We start from the raw sequence: 15395 nt of genomic DNA on the forward strand, positions 1-15395 counted from the left end.
GTACGAAAAGTCATAAATGTTTAATAAGACAATCACGATCCAAGCCCACAACGACCAGCTCCTCCATGTGCAAGCTCCATGTACCTAACGACCTGCAAGGCATGTAACAGAGGATCAACAACTAGTTGAGCGAGTTCACAGAAAGTAATTGCGTAATAGTAAGTTCATTTGTAGCATGTGGCTCTATTGGGCCGATAGTATGTTCTAATAGTGGGGGCTTCCCATGTTGTATAACCACTAGACTATTCGTAACCATAAGTGTTCTACATATCCCGAGAACAGTAATACGTACAAGTTTACGTAGGTTTTACGTAAGTATCCTTCACAACCGAGGACAGGGGTACGCGGGGGTTTACGTAGGTTTTACGTAAGTGCCTGACACAACCGAGGCAGTAGTGAGTGTAAGTTCACGTAGGTTTTACGTGAGTGTCCTTCGCAACCTGAGGACAGTGAGTAGCATAAGTATACGTAGGTTTTACGTATGTGTCCTGCACAACCGAGGACGATGGTATGGTAGTCTAGTAACAGTGTATGTACGAATCTAGTCAATCTCATTCCATCAATCCCATTCCCAAGCCCTTGGGAATCCCATGCCTTAGTAAGAGTGTGAACTCACCTTGGTTTGCTCGGTATGTTTAACTATGTGCTCACAAGTAATCAGTCAAGTCCTATAGTTATACACGTATACTCAATCAGTTAAGCTCATATAGATTCGCATGCAATATATGTCACAAACTGTGCTTAAGCAATCGTCGCCAAGTAACACATAACAGTTATTTCACGTTTATACAATCATGCGTCATATGACTGAGTTCTTGGTCATTACTAACATAGTCATTCAATAACACACTATGCAGGGTTATCAGGCTTAACAAGATCAACACATTTAACTAAGTTACATATTTAACAGAGTTACATGCTTAACTTAATAGAGTTAACATCTATCAGAATTAATAACCTAACTGCGTTATTAATTAACAGAGTTACAGACTTAACGTGGTCGATAACTTAACAGAGTTTGCATGCTTGACATAACAGAGACTTAATGATGGAATCACATATGTAACGAAATCCACTTGGGCCGAAATCCCTTTGGGGCCGAAAACACTTTGGCCGAAATCCCCAAGTGTTTTCGTCAAGGTAGTGTTTTCGTGGGGGGGGGGGGGGTCTGGTTTTCGTCGGTTACATCAATCAACAACAGTTACAAATGCAGCACCCTAGTGATCATATAGTAATCATGCCGACTTCATCATATAATCATTCAGTAACAACAATTCATATGCTAGCAAGAACAAGCTATACAATATTATATCCTATTCACGAAATCACTAACAACAATCACATCTAATCTTATTATTCATGCTACACAAGAATTCAAAGTTGAAAACCAATAAACCATCGCATACTTTCTGACAATTCCATGTGCAAATATGAATGCTAACCGATCATGTGATTCCTATCCTTTTAGCTTCTCATACATAACATCAATAATAGTCAATAGGATTTACATAAAGTAGCCGACAACCATACCACTAGTCCTAATACTATTGGACCAAAATCAAAGTAACATCATATGTAAATATGAGAATAATAGCTGACAACCATACAGAATTCTTATCCGATTGACTGCAACTATCATGTACCATCAATATAACAATATCATATCATCACTATCACTCCACAATAATAAGCGATTCATGCAACAAGCAGATTGTTCATGATGGATTTAAATCTAACAGATAACTAACCTAAAACAGAAAGCACAACGAATATGTGAAAAGGCTTCACGATCTTAGTCTTGCCGTCGCACACAGGAAGATACTCTAGGGTTTCGGTTTGTTTATGATTAATCTTTTACATAACGTGAGGAACAAAATATATACAAAACCCATTACTACTGGGCCGAAGCCCATATGCTTTTCGCTGGACAACGAAAACACTTAATGTGTTTTCATCATGTTGTTTTCGTGGGACAAGGGTTTTCACCAAAGAAGTGTCCTCAAGTGTGGGTGATTTCGGCTGGGTTCCATGTTTATTTATAACATGCAAATTAATACAAAACCTTATTATCATACATTCACATATGATAAATATTATGCACCCCAAATATAAGAAACACACTATGCAAATAAGTACAAGATTAAATCGGGTAAGGACCGTGAAAACTCAGGATGTCACACAAAGTACAAAAAACGGAAATGGATAGGTGATTCAATGCAACATAGCTCTCAACCTTCCAGAAGGTCAAAGCTTCTCTGAAGACATTGCAAAAGACCACATGGCACTTCTGGGTTCTGTTCTGTTGTCCTATGAAGGTCTGGTTGCTGGTCGGATCGGAAATCCTATGCTTACCAAAGAGGATTACGATCAAATAGACGCCGAGGAAATGGAACTCATGGATATCAAATGGTGTCTTGCAAGTGTTCTTCGACGGGCTGAGAAATTCAAAACCATTACCGGGAGAAATGACTTTCTAGATGCTCATGTATCTACTTTAGGTTTTGATAAATCTAAAGTTACTTGTTTTCGATGCAGGGAGAAAGGCCATTTCAAACGGGAGTGCAAAGGAAGAGAAGCTAGCGGAGCACAGAATCCATTCGGGAAAGATGATTACTACCGCAAAGCTATCTATTAGCAAGTCGGTCAATCCCAAGAATCACAGACAGCTCACGGGAGAGAGATTAAAGATCCCAAAAGAGCATGTTTGGTAGATTTCAGCTGGAGTAATTACATATCATCTGAAGCCACAGCAGCACACATTATCGATCAAGATGATGAGAAACTACCAGAAGGTTTTAGCTGGGATATGTTTGTGGATGAGAAGGGAGAATTCAAAGCCTTCATTGCTAAGATCGTCCGAGAGCCAGATTTGTTTGCTACTTGGATGAGATCAATTGGAGAAACTGTGAAAAGTGAAGATGAAAAGTTTGTGTCATCTGATGAAAATTCAGACAGTACTGATAAACTTTCAGAACATTCTGGGAAGTTTCAGAAAGTTCAGATGAAGGTTTACTGGGCTCAGATGAAGATTTCCAGAGTTCTGATGAAAATGTACAAAACGAAAATGTCACAGAAAAGGAAGTTGTGTTTGATAGAACACCGACTGTTTCTGATGTATCAGAGGGTGATTCTGATAAATCGGTAAAATTTGATCAATCACCGGATCATAGTAGCAGTGATAATGAGGAAGAGAAACATATAAATGTTGCTAAATCTCATCTGTCTCCTGAAAGTTTTCATTTTTATTTTGCAGATCGAATAGAGAAACTAAAAGAGAAAAGGGCTGCTAAAGAGCAACAGAAGGAATCTGAAGGTGATGTTCAGAATGTTGAAGGTGTTGCTGAGAAGATTACCGAGGTTGAGAAAGAAGAAGAAAAGGTGATTGAGGTTGTTAAAACAATTGAAGTTGAGAAGATTGTTGAAGTCGTCAAGCCTTGCGATAAGTGTTTAGAAGCATGCAAAGAATGTGCTGCAAAAGACGACATTATTGCTGAGTATGAGAAGAAGAAAGAGCAGTTACTGTTCAATCTCAACTATGTGAAAGAATCTTATGATGTTTTGAACAAAACAGTAACTGGTCTCCAAAAGACAAACTTAGAGAGAGAACAAGCACTGACGATGATGAATGCGGTCATGATGACAAAGCAGAAGGCAATAAATTTCTACATCGAAAAGAGTGCTAAGTGGAAGCAAGAGTTGGAGACAGAAAAGATAGAAAATGAGAGAATTAGACGTTTACTGCAAAGTTATTCTAGTTCTGATTATCTCATTGATCGTATTTACCCAACTGTTGCAGGTATGGAAGCTTTTAAAGATGAGAAGCTGAAAGAAAAGAAAGACTGTGGTAAGAAATCGACTGTTAGTTATAACAAATGTCCGCCTCCGATTTGGGATGGTTATTCTCCTAGGAGACCAAATGAGGAGCAATTGGAAAAGGCAGTCAATATTAAGCTTAAAATTGACACAACTGACGTTTTACCAGATAACATTGATGTCACATATACCTTGTCCGATACTGATCATGAGTCTGAATTAATCAAAAAGGTGGTCGATCAGGTGTTGGATACTGATGAGGAGTCTGAGTCGAAATCTAGGTCTGGAAAGTCAAAGTCAGTCAAGAGGGAAAATTCGTCGGTCAAACGGTCTTATAGTAAAGAATTTTTATTATCAAAGGCAGATTTGAATGATGAAACATTCGAAGTCGTTTACACTTTGAATGGATCTGACAAATTATATTACAATAATGAGTTCCCAATAATGAGTATTAAAACGAAACTAATAAACAAAACTTTCAAACTAATAGAAATTAATATTCCAGAATTAAAAGTTTTGAAAAGTTTTGAAAAACCTAAAAAATATACTTCTAGAGTTCAACAACGTTTAAATAAGAAAAAAGGCAACAATTCTGGTCCTGATTTTCAAAAGAAACCTAACCAGAATCTTAGCTACAAAAAGAAAGGTCTTGGTTTCATTCTACCAGAAAATGATAAAAATATGAAAAATTCTAAAAAAAAAATTGGATTTGTGCCAGGAGGAAGTGCTGAGGAGGAACAGAAGAAACCGTTCTGGAGACAGTCAAATCAGGAGTTTCTTGCTGAGAGGAGGAGAAATGGAGCTGATGTGTGTTATCAAAGAGAGACTCGAACCTGTTACAGACGCAATGAAGTCGGTCACATTGCATGGAATTGTACAAAGAATGCCAAAACAAAACAGGGAGTTTCTCAGAAAATGAAAGAGAAAGTTGTTGATGTTGAACCACCGACTGAAAAACTTAGAGTTTTTGAGAATTCAAAATTCGAGGTTGGTGAGTGTTCAAAGAATAGGTATGAGAAGAAAGGAAAAGACAACCAGGTGTGGGTTGCGAAGAAAGGTGAAGTGAATGTTGGCGATGAATCTGGTTCCACAAAGCCAGATGAGCCACAAGTTGAGAAGAAGATTTCAGTGAATGATGAGGAGTTTCCATCATTGAAGTTTGAGGAAGTAAAGAAGAAAGTGGGAAAAACTGAGATTTCTAATCAGTTTTACAAAGAAAAAGATGAATTTGATGTAGAAAAAACATTCAACGGGAATGTTAAGAAGATATTTGGGAAAATGTTGAGTGGGAGAGCTAAGGGGGTAAAGGATTTTTATGCAACTAAAAAGGCAACATACTCTCCTACTGCTCAAGAGTTGAAGGCCATCAAGTCTGAGAAGACTTGGATGGAAGTCTGCTTCCCATGATAGTCTAAGGACTATGCCGGAGATCCCAAGTTTATATCGTGGATCAGGAATCGGCATCTTTCTAGTGTTTGAAAAGTTTGTTTGAAAGAATTTGAATAGTGTTTTGGATTTTACAGGTTGAAAGGACTACACCGGAGCTTCCAGGTTGGTAAGTGCGAAGCAGGAATCGGCATCCTGATTGGTAAAATGGTGATGTAGACGTAACATTCCTACAAGTGGTATTGTGTGTTTTTACAAGTGGTTATTTTTACAATTGGTTTAGAGGTTGCTTGATTGCAAATGGTAAATCAGGGACATTAAGTTGTATTTGATTTACTACATATGGGTAAAAGATAGACAAGATGATGAACCACATCCCTGTACTTAAAAATGATAAACCTACAAGTGGTTTTTATCAACACAAACCCATTTTCCGGAAAAGTCATTTCGATTAAAACAAACTTAAGTGTTTTGAAATCTAAATGAGAAAATGGTTTGTGATAGGGGGAGTTCTAATTGTTTATGCAAAGTGAATGGCGAATTGATGTGATTCGATGTCAGTTGTCAAGTTTCTGTAAAGTTTGTTTTACTTTTCATGTTTCTAGTGGGTCAAGAGTCTAGAAGTTTTCAAATTTTCTTTGAAATGTGTTTGCATTTTAGGGAAATTTCAGAAAATCCAAAAACATTTGAAAAATTTGAAAAAGCCAAAAACATGATAAAATTCAAAAATGAGTTTTGTTGTGAAAAGAGGAAATGATAGTATATCAGTGGACTATCACAGCATGCTAAAGAAATGTAAAGTTAAAATGTGATAAACAATCTTATTGTGGATGTGTCAGTAGATTTTCACACATTTAGTAAATTGAAACGAGATATAAACCTAAATTCAAACTTGCTTGATTCGTGGGTAATTATTCTTGAATATATGGGTAACCCCCGAAATCTTGTTTGAAAGGTCCCGTATTCTGAGATACTAGGTCTTTATGCTCAGTGATATCTGGGGTATTATCCCGGGACTTCTGCTGAATGGAAGTTCTGACCTAGTCCCCGGATAACACTTTCTGCTAAAGCTTTGAAACATAAGCTTCGCCCTCAGCATGCTGATGAAACAATAAAATTGATAGTCGCTGCTGTTGTAATCAAAAGATCCTCTAAAGGGGACCCACCAAAAGTCGAGCCGTCATCTCTCTGCTGAACGGAAGTTCTGACCTGAGCTCTCACGGTTTCGCATCTAACCCCTTACAGATATCAGCTGTGGTATACTCACCTGTAAGACTGAATATTTGGGATCTGGATACGGGAGTATATTCAAATGGAGTGATACACAATTAAATTTAAGTCTCTAATACATTAATACCGTATCTCGACTCGATTGAAGTTTGTGTGAGAATTTAAGAGGACAAACATACTGACAATCTAGGTAAATTGTTTAGAACTTAAAATGTAATCAAGCTTAACGGTGTTGGTGATTGGTCTCAAAAACTGATATGATCCTCTTACACGAACTCACAAAAATTTGTTTGTAAATATTTCATTGTTTGCATGTCATTTCTTTTCATTAAAAAATCCAAAAAGATTTTGTGTGTGTTTTAGCATAAATTTTGAAAAATTCAAAAAGATTTTCGACAACTGATGTTGGAAAGCTGATTTTCAAAATTCCAAGTGCTAAATATGATGAGCAGAATTTGAGGGGGAGTGTTTGTGTAAATCTAACTATTTTTGTTAATCTAACCTTCTACAAGTGGTTTATCATATATAGTTGAGAGAAAGTTTGTGTTCGTGCACAGTTATATGTTAGTTGGTGCTTATGAGGGGAGTCATGTGTTGGTACACAGGTATTTGATATGTGATAAAATTAGAAAATTTATTTCTGGGTTAAGATTGTGCAGATAGCAAGGTTTCGATTCCTGAAGATCTCTGTTGGAGCCAGGTTGATCGATCCTGAAAGCATGAGTAGAGCCAGTTTCTGATCCTGAAGATTACTTCAACTGCTGATGCTGATGAACTTAAGGAATCAAGAGATCTGATCAAGTGAATTAGAGTGTTTTAAAGCCAGGCAACGATCCTGAAGATATTACTGAAGAATAAATGAATGCCAGTAAATCGAGAGGGGGAGTCTGAAGATTGAGAGAAGAAAAGGCCCAGAGACTGATCTAGACTGAAGATGTGAAGACACAGTTTTGCAGTCAGGGTGTGTTGGCGACTCCATCAACATCTGAGGGGGAGTCTGTTAGTGCACTACATCTGTTGATTTCGTCTAGGTGTCTAGGATCAGGTCTTACATCGTATTGTATAGCATAGGGCACGAAATACGAGAAAACAGGAGTCTGTATGAGTGTTGTATGCTAGGTCCGCTCATAGGGACACTAGAATGATGGTTCGCTCATAGGTGCAACATGGTCCGCTTATGTGAACTTGACTGGTCCGCTCTTATGGTCATATGACACATAAGCATTCCCAAATGTCTATATATAGGGGTTGTTCGAGCGGACCTCATAACGTTGTTGTCGAATTCCACGCCGAAGCTCTGCCGGTGTGAAGATTGAACTGTAAAACGTTTTAAATCAATAAAACAAGCAGTTAGGGAGAAGACTAAGCTACTTCTACTTGCATTTCTTGTTATTCCGCATCTGAAACGCAAGAGACAACCTCTGAACGACTCGTTCACATAAGCGGACCCAAATGTCTATATATAGGGGTTGTTCGAGCGGACCTCATAACGTTGTTGTTGAATTCCACGCCGAAGCTCTGCCGGTGTGAAGATTGAACTGTAAAACGTTTTAAATCAATAAAACAAGCAGTTAGGGAGAAGACTAAGCTACTTCTACTTGCATTTCTTATTATTCCGCATCTGAAACGCAAGAGACAACCTCTGAACGACTCGTTCGGGTCAGCAAACGATCCTACATCATCCAAGTTTAGGGATTGTGACTTTTGCCTGGACGAGTCACAAGTCTTAAACTGTGTTTATTTTATGTTTTATGGTTGTGTCGTATGAACAATATTTTTAATATGTCTTGTTGGATTGTCGTTGTATGTGTCAACTTTTAAAACAATGTTGTCTTATTTTTATTTTAAAACTTGAATCAATGGATGATCATCATGGTTTTACTTTCATATAGCTTTGTTGTGATTAAGCTATGGTATTAAGAAGTCACACCAAATAAACCCTCGCGCAAAGCCAGGGTGTGACAGCTTGGTATCAGAGCTTTGATCATAGCGAACTAGGATTCCTTCTCGCGTCTAGACTATAATCACTAGGTCTCTCACGAAAACATTTTTACATTGCATACATTACATCCAGATCCGGGATACAAAATATTTTTAGAGTTAATTGCCCGGATGGTCCCTGTGGTTTCATGTTTTTTCACGTTTAGTCCCCATCTTTTGAAAATAGCAGGTATGCTCCCTATGGTTTGTTATTTTGTTACTCGGATAGTCCCCTGAGTAGATGCAGTTAGTTTGGAAATAGCAGGTATGCTCCCTATGGTTTGACATTTTGTTACTCGGATAGTCCCCTGAGTAAATGTCAGGGGACTATCCGAGTAACAAAATGACAAATCATAGGGAGCATACCTGCTATTTCCAAAAGGTGGGGACTAAACGTGAAAAAACGTGAAACCTTAGGGACCATCCGGGCAATTAACTCATATTTTTACAAACAAAAAGTATGAGCACTTTTATGGTTTAGTCATGGCGACTGAGGGAGTTCAGCCCTAAAGGCTGGGAGGTTCAGTCATGTAGACTGAGGGGTCCAATCTCTAAGATTGGGGAGGTTTTGGTCTTAGAGGCCAGGGAGTTAGTCTGAGAGACTAGGAGGTTCAGTCTGAGAGGCTAGGAGGGTAGTCTAGTGAGACTAGGAAGAAATACTTGCTTGCTTATTGGTGACTAACATGTTTATTTGATTATATGTTGATTGGTTGTGCATATGTGTGTTTGTGTTACAGACATCATGCCTTCTTCATCAGACAATGGAGTTTCAGACACTACAGATCCCATGGCGATAGTATCAGATGACAGAGGAGCGAGAGGTCTACACCTCCGACACCACCAGTACTGATGATGACGATTTCCAGCCCTTTGCGCTGCCTGATGTCGTACCCGAGCCTGCTGATGGCCATCCCGCTGGGGATTTACCACTCGCGGTGATCCCTGCTCCTGTACCCCTTGCTGCTTATCCAGTTGTTGATATGCCCCTCGATGTTGTTTCCGACGATGACGTCGATCTGTTTGAGGAGGACCCACCTGAGGCTGACCATGAGGGTGAGGCCCCTATTGCTGCTGATGTCATCCTACCTATTGCTGATGCTCCTGCAGAGGAGGCTCCTGTTCATTCACCTGTCCCAGACTCCTTTGAGTCTGTGGCGTCTGCATCCTTGCACACTCAGGGAGTGCAGCATCACTCTCACGACGCCGACCCTGACATGGCGTCATCAGCTGCACCTGCTCCCGCACATGACTTTGAGTTTGATCACGATGTTGATGATGATCTAGATCCTGTCTTTCCCCCTGGTTTTGATCCTGACCAGGATATTGAGTTCATTCACTTAGACCAGCCCCTGGAGGATCCTGTAGCCACTATCGATCCTCTGTTTGATGATCCAGCTGATTTTGATATGGAGTTTGTTGATCTGGAGCCTGTTGTGGCCCCTGAGCCAGTCGTTGCTCCTGACCCTGCATTAGAGCATGACCCTGTTCATGACGATGCACCTGCTGTTGCTCCTTTTGTTGATGATATACCTGTTGACGACCATCCTGTTGTTGCTCCACCGTTGGTGGATGACCATGTTGTTGATGCTCATGTTGACGCTCCACTCTTGATAGAGGATCCTGTTGTTGCACCGTTTCCTGATCCTATGCCGGTGATGTTCGACCGTGCGCCTTTTGCTACCCATATAGATCCACGTTACGCCGACACCTGTAACGGGTGGATAGATGACGACGACGATTACCCACCATTCGTGATACCAGTTACACCTCCAGCATCCCCTGTTTTAGCCCCTGTTTCAGCACCCATTTCAGCACCCACAGATATCACACTGTTTCCCCCACACATCACGGATGCACACTATTGGGATTGAACCCTACCAGAGGAACAGATAATGAAAAGCCAAAACCTGGTCACAACAGTGGATTCACAATAAGCAGATGTTTACACTAAGCTCCCCCTTGACAGTGGTTACCTATCTGCTGATACACTCTAAACACTGCTCAGAAGAACAACTGATGAACCAAACACTGATGAAACAACTAAAGACTTCTAAAAGGCAAACACTGAGCTCGATCTACTGCTGTTTCTTAAGTGTTGCTGAAGATTCAAGCACTGCTCATTCAAAGACTGATCACCTTTTGAAGAAAGCACTGATGTTCAAGTAATCAGTGCTTAGACTACAAGAGTGGAACGTGAACCGTGTTAGACTTGTTTTGTATTGTATTATCAATCAGTTGTTAGACATCATGTAGTTTTGTATAGATCAGTGTCTATAGGTTGTTAGGCTGTTAGAAGTCACTATCATGGTGACGTCAGCTGAAGCACATCAGTAGTTTGGTTTGCCTATAAATATAACAGTACTCTGTACTGTTACATTTGATTCGTTTTGAGTGAGTTCTTCTCCTCAATTCAATCCTTTCATCTTGTGCAACCAACTCTGGAGTATCAGGCTGAGGGGGAGTTTAATCTGTAAGCTTGCATTGTAATCTTTTGCTTTTGATGTAATCATTCGACTCTACGAAAAAGCAATTGTTTATCAAACTATATTCTCCTTTGATTGTGTTTACAAAGTTTGTTATCCATTTCCGCTGCACTTTACTAATTTATTTCATATACACTGAATGTTCAATTCATACAAACAAACACAATCATGTCAGCCTCAGATCCTAACAATTGGTATCAGAGCTTGGACAGTCAAATTCGATCTAACAATCAATTTGACATAACAGTTCGGCTCAAAACTCATTGATACTAAGGATGGTTGTATTTAGTTGAGAAACAGAGTAACGAGTGAATCATGATCAAAATGGTTATTCAGAAACTCTGTAAATCAACCAAGATGTCATATGACACACAAATTTCACACAACAAGTGATATCATGCACAAGTCACTCATAGTTTTCAGATCTGTAAAAAATCTGATAAATTATGGGATCGTTTGATATTTTCAAAATTGATTTCAATTGTTGTTTTGATTTTTGTGATGTTTTTATATTTTATACTAAAGTGTGCACCTCAGATCAGCAAAACCTATGTTCATATAAACACTAAGTGTTCTGCTGACATAGAAAGAGGGAAATAAAGCTTTAGCCAAAATTCTTATGTGCTCAAAGGCAGGTTGAGAATCCTCAAAAGGATCAAATCAACTTTGTCAAAACACATTAAGAAGATAAGGTGTCAAAACAGTCCTAATCATATGTAATGTGAGATCTGGAAATAAAACATGCACAAATGTGGTCAGATCTCTCAAAACATTATATCAAAATGATTCTGGACTAAGCGTGTTCAAAATAAAATCTCCCAGTGAGTATTTCTGAACATGTGATTAAAAAGGGTAAAAAGGGAAAATGAAAATGAACGAATCTCAAAGTGTGGTTATCTCAGAACTTTTGAAATCAAAAGAAAAGAGTATAAGCATAAAACACTCTTGAGGTTAAAGTTGGGTTAAACAATGGGATCATGCAACTGTGTGCATTCATCAATACAGGATTCGTTCAGGTATCTATGGCATCTCCAGTGATTGTCCTTAAAAGAAGAATTTACAATCAATTGTCAATGGTCAAAATAACTTGAGAATGATATGATCATGAGCTTATTTGAAAAGCTGTCAGATCCTTTTGATAATTTTCAAAACATCCTTTAATTTTTTAAGGTGTTTTTCTCTAAATAAAACCAGATATATATTTTATTTTTTTTAAATATATTTTGTACTTTTACTCATTTTTGATAGTAAAAGTTCTTCTCTGGTCAGGATGCAATTTCCTTATTTTTGTGTGAAATTACTATCCTTAAATCTGATCAAAAGGAAATGGCTCACATATCAAGGTCATGTTAAGCTCAAGTTTGGTTATCACATATCATAAATTGATTGCAAATTGATTTTGAACAACTGAGATACTCATGTTCTGGTTCAAGTAATTAGACACAAAATGAGTAGCTCTAGTAGAAATGTCTTCATCATCTGGGATGTTAAACCATTGTTTGGAATAATGGACATTTGGCAAAACCTTGAACAAAAATATCTGTAGATAACTGCTGGCAATTTAATCTTGATAATATACATCTAAAATGTATTTTGTTAAGAATAACAATTCTGGTGTTCAACAGATGCTAGATAAGATATTGTGCTTTCACAAGACAAAATCAATTCCTACATCTGGACAAGCAGATGCTAAAATTATTTGTCAAAAGTCAAAACACTGCTGCAGAAACAGTTGTTACACAAATGATCCTCATTATTGTTTTCAACCACTGTTGTTCCTTAAATGCTGTTGTGCTTCAACATCTGCCCTCTAAAGTCTGTCCACTGTTGATAGTATACCTCTGCTCTTCAAAAACACTGATGTTCAAAATCATTGTTCCATCCACTGATACACCCACTGCTTCATTTCATAATCGTTGTAACTACTGATGCTTGATCCATCAGTGATTGTCAAAACAACTGTCCTCCATTATTTACCATTTCATCAGGGGTTGGCACGTGGTCAGTTTTTAGCCGTCAGATCATTATAACCGCTGCCACATCAGCATTCACTTTTTCCCTGATTAAAACCCTGATTAAACCCAAACAGGGGCTCACACTGTCGAATTGAATTCCAAACATTCTCTTCACAAAGCAGTTTCTCTCTCATAACTCCAAAAACCTTCTTCGATCTTCTTCATCAAAAATGACGAAACCTAAATCGAAATCTAAATCAAAACCATCTACTTCCTCCACTCCATCAGACGCCACTCAAATGGCTGCTGAAACCACGGAGATTCGTTACAAATCTCCTCACAACTATGTGGGTATACTCACAAAACCCACAACCGACAACACCTTCGACTCCATCCTGGATACCCTATCTGCATCAAAGTACAAAACTTTGATAACAGCAGACGCTCCCATTTATCTTCAAACCCAGAGAGAGTTCTGGAAGAATGCCACCCTTGAAAAACAAGGAGACATCATCACAGCCATCAACTCCTCGATACAGGGTAAGAAGGTTCAAATCTCTCCACAATCCATTTCTGAAATCTTTAAACTCGATGATTTGAAAGGAAAAACCTCATTTTCTAAAGAAGAGTTGAAAAAGGATTTCATAAACAGGGGCTATGCAGAGCAACCTAAAAGGGATACCTTGCAAAAAGGTTATTTTCCTTCTGCACCTAGATTTTTATTTCACACATTGTTAATGTGTGTTTCTAATAAAACAACGTCTTTTAATGAAATACCAACAAAAATTCAATGCCTGGGGTATGCAATTTTAAACAATCAAAACTTTAATTACTCCCAGGAAATATTTGATGATTTGGTAAAAAACGTTGATAATAAGGCATTTCTGCTCTTTCCACGATTTCTAAGCTACTATTTTGAACAAAAATTTGTAAAGGAAGATGCAGAATTGCCCAAACAAGGTGCCTCTTTTAAAATAAACTGCTTAACACCTGAAACATTCTCTAGAATGTTGGCACCAATAAAAACAAAAGCAGAGGTGCCTGAGCAGAATTTAGCAGATGAAACTGCTCCTCAGGTACCTGCTGCTGAGCCCACTGCTCCAGGTGATCAAAGCAGCACACCCACTGTTTTGAAACCCACACCTGCCACCAAAAAGACAAAAAGAAAAAACATCCAGAAAAACCCACCATACCCAAAACAAAGGCATCTCTGGAAGATGAGATCCCAGAGACAATGCCAGTGACAACACAAAAGTCATAAACAACCACTGCTGCTACTTCCTCACAACAGTTGGAAGAAAGATCTCAACCCCAGCCTCAAACTCCTCCTGCATCCTCACAAAAGGATCAGGTTGTAACCACAGGGACACCAAATTATGAAGCTCTGGATCCACTTGGATCTATCTTCCACAGTCCCGATCCCAAGGACATGTCTCTTTCAACACCCATACCCTCACCAATCATAATGCCACAATCAATAATACCCCTGTTGCATGTAGTTGATATTGCACAGACACAAACCAGTTCCTCTCTATCACCCATTACTAAGAGTATACCTCCACAAGTGACTGGGTCTGATGCTTATACCTCTGCTATCCCAGCAACAGCTGAGGAGGTTACACCCCCTGAGTTACAAGTAACTCTCGGTGGTAGTTCAAGTGGAGCAGCAACTACAACTGATGGATCAACAGATCTTCAGTTGGACAGTTGTTACATTAATAAGACTCCCTTGAAGGCAATTTCTTCCATGGCAACATCGGTAACCACCAGTGAGTTGATTCTAACCACCGGTACCATCAAAGGTTTATCGAGTGCTAAAGAAAGAAGTCCCCAGTACCAAGAACAAGGGGCATCAATGGATGATTTTTGGGACTCAGTTCCTAAGTCACACATTGGTACAACCACCACTGGTGGGGATTCAGATGATCCTACAAATGTAGGTGATGATTCAAAATATCAGGAATTGACGAATAGAGTTGAAAAACTTGAAGATTCAGTTGCTGAAATTAAAGATATGGTGCAAGAGATTTTAAAAGCTCAGAAAGCACAAGCTACTGCTGTTCCTGCTCAAGCACCTGCACAACATGCATTTGCTGCAAATGAGCTTTGGAATATTTTCAACCCATGCTTGAAAAACAGCAACACATGGCTAATCAAAAGCATGCTATTCAAGTAAAAATGCTGACCAACATGGTGGAATCAAGGTTTAAAGACACTCAAGCAGATATCAAGGCTATAAAGGCCAGCATACAAAAGACTGCCCATGGTGAAAAAGTTCCATCTACCATCCTCTTCATGGATACACCCCTTGCAGATAATGCCAAAAAGGGGGAGAAAATCAAGTTGAGAAAGAAAGGAATAGAAGATGGGCTATATATTGAACCAGAAAAAGAAAAACAGTCATCATCTCAAACCACAAAATCCAAAACTACAATTCAAACAGCTGATACATCAGTAGTTACAAAAACTGCTGCCAGTAGCCAAACAGCTGCCATGACAACAACACACACACACCTCCAACACACACCACTCTATCACATACCATCAC

The sequence above is a fragment of the Helianthus annuus genome, chromosome 11 (genome assembly GCF_002127325.2).
Source record: "Helianthus annuus cultivar XRQ/B chromosome 11, HanXRQr2.0-SUNRISE, whole genome shotgun sequence".
Taxonomy (NCBI): Eukaryota; Viridiplantae; Streptophyta; class Magnoliopsida; order Asterales; family Asteraceae; genus Helianthus; species Helianthus annuus.